Genomic DNA, 6,669 nt, shown 5'->3' on the forward strand with positions numbered 1-6,669 from the left:
GCTCCCTCCGGCCACTGGACATCATCCATGGAAGCCGCCGGCCATGGAGACAAAGGATCTCAGGCTAGCAAGCCATCAACAATTTCATCTGGTATGTATGATCTCAAGGCGCTATTGGCAGCTGAGGTGTATACCATCACCCCATTAAGCATCTCAAATGCATATGACTAAGCAGATGTGTTATTTTGTGGGGTAGGAACAAACTTGAGGAAAAGGGAAAAAGAAATTGAAAATTGGCACCAGTTTACCTATGCTGATATATTAAAAAATGAGCTATCATTCACATAGTAGTTTGATGGTAAAGACACAAACAAATGAGTAAGAAAAATCATAGTCGAAATGGAAACGACACAAAAACTAACACACCATGGACCTAACCTCCAAATCCTTCTGCCCCAAATCAAAACCATAACACGCCACTCAGGGGGAAAACTCAAGATCTACTTGAAATTTGGACAGACTCAAGGACTGTTACAAACTACCAGATGGCGGACGGAACTCGGCGACGACCTAGCATTGCTCGGAGCCCCAACACAATATGTTTAAACTTACAATATTCAGCTAGCCCTCTAAATTATATACCATGGAGAGCAAATTTAGATGGCTAGCTTAAAACTGAATCAAGTGGAAATATACCAGGTCAACGTTGAGGTACATATATCTTGAGGACACGCTGCTACACGTCTTCAACTTGACAGAGGAGGAAGCCGTACCATCTGGTTCAACCTGCATTTGGTTGAAAAAATATTCAACAAAATTCAGTAAGCAAAATTACACCTTCTTAGTTTGCCCATTATAAAATAAAACATGATTCAGGCATCAGTCCAAGGATTCATGCCTTAAGAGAAAACAAGTAACCTCCAGTAACAATCCATAATTCAGATTGCATCTATATATGTACAGGTAATATGCTAGAATAAAATTCATATTAGAGATTTTTGTGAAGAAAAATAAACTTCAAAGGGTTATGGGATGCGATGTGGACCACCAGAAGCAAGCCATGTTATTCTAGTCAGAGCTACATATAGTTTTGTTAAACGAAGCCTATCTGCCAATTTTACCAACAAAACAACATTGCTGGAAGATTAGAGAAATCGTGCAAAAAGAGCAATGGAAATATTAAGGATTTACAGAAGAAGAAAAGTAGGGCCTAAATAGAATGGTGCACCATGCTATCACACATGGCAGACCAACTCTCACCAACATAAAATTCATCTTCAATGTTCTCATTTATTGGCAGTTTATGTCACCTCCTCACACAAAGAACTGTAGTAACCAATTACAGGAAACGTACTTGTTGGCATGAAATTGAACGGCGCCAGGCAATGATCTGGCAGATGGATCTGCAAGTATTCATTAGGACATGGTTGTTGCCTGATTAGGAAGCTGTTCCTTGTGATCTCCAAGTAATCTAAGTATTCTTGGCATATTGCCGCTGTTTCGGTAGCTCAAACATAATCATGTTCTACAAGGAGGAGATGCCATTAGATTAGAGGATATCACAAATTTTGCAATGCGTCATCTTCAATACTCCCTCTGTTCCATTATATAGTGCCTATAGTTTTTATCAATTAAATATCTCACATTAACTGCAAGTAGAAAACTGAACGTTTTAAGTGCTAGTTGTCTAAGGGAAATTATCATGCTGCTCATTCGCTTCGATGGTTAAATTTAAATCACACTATATAACTCTTAGGTCACCCCTATAATAGACAATCCAATCGGTAAGTGCAAATATCGGCTCATTGCCAAGGAAAAGGATGCCAAGAATTAGCTGCAAACAACATGAACTAACTGAGCTTGGATGGTTCCAGGAAATTATTAAAACTAATGCAGTTACAGTACCAATGAAAGCACCAAGTTTATCACCTATAAAGTTTCACTATTAGGAGAGCAGAACACAAGATAACAGTGCTAATAAATAAATATTTCCTTCTCAACCTGCAATATATAAGCATGCATCGTCCACACGAAGGAAGAGACATGATACTTATGGTTAAATAAAAAGTTAATAAAACTTTGTTTAACTAACAAAACTGAAGAACATGTATCATTTCCTTCAGGTCACTAAACGTTAGAAATTTGAAAAGGCCTAAGCATTAAAACTAAAGAATATTTGCTGCTTCTTTGGTTGCCCAACAAAAGTATAGCCTAGACTTAGCAATGCAAAGCCATTGTGCGAAAAAAAAGAGTAAATAAAATTCCACAAGTAAATATTTGTTCGTAAAGTGGAAAGAGGTACAAAATGAGGAAACTTCCCTATCACAGAATGTGTAGTGTAAAAGGTAGCTAAATGATGTTATGCATAAGTATAAGAATTAGCAAAGCCTTTTTCGTACTTGATCATAAATTTGCAACCCATAAAAACAATCATCAATCTATTTTATACAAGAAAATGCAGAAACAAGACCGGTAGGATTTATATACTGAACATTGCAAAGAAAAATATTAGGAGATTGCTACCTTGTGAAAAGAGGTTGAAAGAGGAGAATGGTCAGGCTCCTTTCGCACGTGCATCCTAAGCCTGTATCACTCCAAATACAATCTCCGTTTGTATGCATCAACTGGAATGAGGTCTCAAGAGGAAATCTAAATTGGGATGATGTTCACTGATTCGTACCAGTGGTTGACGAGCTGTGCTCCTTGTTGGTGAGCTGCCACATCCATATAATGGTCGCATCGACAGGAAGCGCAAACACCAGCTTGGCATGCTTGCAGTCCTTCGGTCATGGGCGGCAGGCATGTGTCTAGTGGCGGCCGACGCCTTCGACGCCATCCCCGCCATCGCAATTTCGAGGGTTTCCTCCTGCATTCGGAAAAGGGTCAGTTGATTTAGACAGAATCAGGGGAAGGGGGAGAAAGAACGCGCATGGGCGAACCCTACAGCAAGACCCGTCCCTGTTCCCATGGCCATGCTCCACCGAACCCACCCCATCTCTATGGCCAAGATCATCCATCCCCGTCCCCCATGGTGTCGACGTCTTGGACTCGTAGTAGTAGGGATCTGGTACATGATTTAGTCTGTACCTGCCCAATCTTAAGCCTCCTTGCAGCCGAGTGCCAGAACATCTTCACATCGGCAAAGTTATCGGCGAGCAAAGGGTCCACCACCTCCTCAAAATCATGTTCATCAACCGCGCGGGTGAGCAGCGGCCTCGACTGCGTTAAGAATTTGGATACATCATGTTGTCACAATTACTGATACAAATAACAAAGTGCCACTACTGCTATATCATCTTACCCACTCCACCAGGCTCTCATCATCGAGGGGACAGGACGAGTCCACAGGTTTCCGGCCGGTGATGAGCTCCAAGAGCACGGTGCCAGAGGAGAACACGTCCGATTAATTTCTCCATCAGCTTCCCTGTCGATGTGTGCTTCAGGGACAAGTACCTACATTCAGCACAAATTCAGAGTTGACACTCATGTAAGTTCCCCATTTTCTTTCCCCTTGCTGAGATGAATGACCGTGCAACATGCCTATTTCAGAAGACAAAATCATTGATTCTCATGTAGCAAGCACTTTAGTGATTACACCAAAACATCAAATATTCCATTGAAAGGGTAAACACAATTCAGATCTCAGACCAAACAAAAATATGAATTGAAGTAGAAGTTTTAGTCTTTTAGAATATATCAACTTAAGTAGTTCCGGCTGATACAAAAAATTTCCTAGTACAATGTGGAAGTAAGCTGCAGGTATGAACAACAAACAAAACAACGTTGAGCAAATACACTCCATGTACGAATAAATAAACCACAATACTCATTTCTTTTCCCAAATTGGTGTCTCTAACTCTATAAAACTGACCAAGATTAAAATGTAAAAATGCTATGTCACACAACAAAGGGCTCTTGCACTTCCACAGTTGACAAAATTGTGTGTCCAAAATCATAGTATAAATCAAATTTGTCAGACTTAACTGTGCAAGGGTTGGCCCAGTTATACACTTATACAAATTTAAAACAATGGGATATCCTGGGAAAAGCAAACATTGGGAAGAGAAGGAGAAATAGAGAAATGATGTTACCGGGTGATACACGACCCCGTCAGCTTCCGTTGACCACTGGTGGTGAACTGGGGCGCGTGTGGAGGAGAGGTACATGCTCTGAACCATGAAACCTGCATTGTATAAACAAAAAATCAGAGAGCTACAGAAGCTTAATTTACCACAACTGGTGTTGTGCTTGAATGCTAGCTCTATACATCTAGACAATATACCAAGATAGCTAGCTTGTATGTGCGTGAGTGCTACCGACATCAATCTAGCAGTCTAGCTTGTACGTGCAAGTTTCACAAGACAAAAGTATATCTCTCCCTTTTTTGAAGAAAAATGCTGCAGATTTTCTCCATTGTTTTTCTTACTATTTCACGAATTATGAAAACTCTCCAACCATAATATGCAGTATTAGTGAAATGGCAGTAGGTTGGGACTGCCTACCTTGGCACCCGCCCGTATCTTGACATGCTCTCAGTTCCGCGAGGAGACTGGGCGTGAGGGATACAGTTGTGCACACGGCCGCGTCGGCCGCGGCATAGGAGATGCTGCAAGGACGTCGCGCATGGACAAATCCTGGTCAAGACGCCGACGAGGATGCGCGGTACATCGCGACCTGGCCGATGAGGTCGACCTCGCGTGGATTCAGACTGGCGAGGTGTAGGCGGGACTCCGGCTTGAGGAGGCCGGCGGAGGGAGCGCAGTGAGGGGCTGGAATCGCATCGCCAGTCCTAGGGCGCAGCGGAGGGAGCGTCACCCGGCGAGCTCGAGCTCTGCTTGATGGGCCGAAGACGCGAGGGGGGTGGCCGCGGGCTGGCCCTGCTCCATGGGATGGATGCGGGGAGAGACGGGGATCGACTTGGCGACGGTCGGCTGGCCAGGGGCAGGCGGAGGCCGGAGGCCGAAGCAGCCAGGTGCGGCGGCGGCGGAGGATGTGCGGGAGGAACCCTACGCTTCTGTTTCTATCACGGGGGGAGGATGACGAGCTCAGGGTCGAGGGGCGAGGGTTTCGGGTGCTTCGGCCCAGTTAAGCCCATGCGGAACGACGAAGCGAACGACCAAAATCTTGACGTATTGGTATCTTGGCAGAATAAGGAACAGGTTCATTCTTTTTAAGTAGTGTAGATGTAGATGTAGATTGAAATTTGGTTCCATTCACACCAACTTTGTATGAATTGAGCACTGTGTTTAAAAAGCAAAAGTTTTGGGTGCTCTGGACAACCGCCCGCATCAGTACGGATAAGTGTCTCGTTGTCCCCAAATTAAACAATATTTGGGGACAGTTGGACCATAATTTGGGCAGCCTTCTGGGATGTTTCAAGCACATTTGTTATAGTATGATGCTAATAGATACTTAGCCTAAGGGCATCTTCAGTCGCGTCCCCTAAACAATCCTCAAAGGGATTTAGAGTGTGTCGGACCTTTGGTGTCCTTTGACTATCACCAGCCGTGCACCTCAAAGCCCTTTTCGGTCCAGCAACGCGGTCCAATACTGTGTCCGAAGACTCGAGCCCATCCCCACTACAGGGAACAGTGCGGGGACGCCAGACGCAACTAAAAGCGACACGGCGAGAGGCAGGGTAGCCGTGTCATCTATACAGGGTTGCCGCTCACCCGTCGCCTACCTCTGGTCTCAAGGAAAATAAATTTCTGCACAACGACGTTGCAGTTTCCCCAGACGCGCGGGAAGACGTATCGCCACACCTTGTCCTATGTACCAGAGTTTTAATGCACATCACCGCCCCCTCGTCTGCCTCCGGCGTATAAAATGGGGTGCTCGCTCATCACCCTTCACACACAAACCTAGTGCCGCACATCCACAACCCTAGCTCTGCCATGGCGTCACCCAACTTTCTAAACACGCCCTTCAGGGCGAGTTCAACTAGACGCGACCGCTGCGGCCGTGGCAGGGGCAGAGGCAGCCGTGCAGCACGCTCGACGTCGCGTGCATGCTCATCGTCACCTGAGGAAAAGGAGACGGAATGCCTCCATGACAAATACTTCAAGTTCGTCGTCGTCATCAACGGCAACCCTTTCGTCAAGAAGAAGCTCTCGGATTAGTTCGCATAATTTTTTCGCCGGCCGGGCTAAAACTGTGGGAAGCAATTAACAACTTTTGCTGGTGGCTTGTGGAGATCTTTTTCGACGGGCGAGGGAAGATCTACCTCCATACCGTGTGGGAGAAGTTCCCCCGCGCCCACAATCTGGAGATCGGCTGCTTGGTGAACTTCCTCTAAGAAGGCCACAACGAGATGAGCACCAAGGAGTTCGACAACGAGTCTTGCCGTATGCACTACCACGTCGACGATGACATGGAAGAAAGCGAGGGCCAGCAAAACCTCTTGTCTAGGTTTTTGCCCTCTCTTGGTGTCTTGCCAAGGTTTGTGGGATGTTCTTCGTCGGCCATTTCAATATTTTTTCCATGTAAAAATGACGAAGCATCTTCAAAATCATGAATAAAATATTTACTTTGATAAAACAAAGTTTTAGGGCCGTGTTTAGGGGACGCGGCTGGGAAGGGAAGCCCACAAGCGCGACACCATGGTGCGGCGTCGCCCGAACAACCGATTCGGCGCTTTTGTCGGATGCAGTTTGGGGGCGCGAGTGAAGATGCTCCAAATGGTTCTATGCCAATTCTATAGGAGGCACATGCCATGGTGTAGAGTTAGTG

Source organism: Lolium rigidum, chromosome 3 (assembly GCF_022539505.1).
Source record: "Lolium rigidum isolate FL_2022 chromosome 3, APGP_CSIRO_Lrig_0.1, whole genome shotgun sequence".
NCBI classification, from domain to species: Eukaryota; Viridiplantae; Streptophyta; class Magnoliopsida; order Poales; family Poaceae; genus Lolium; species Lolium rigidum.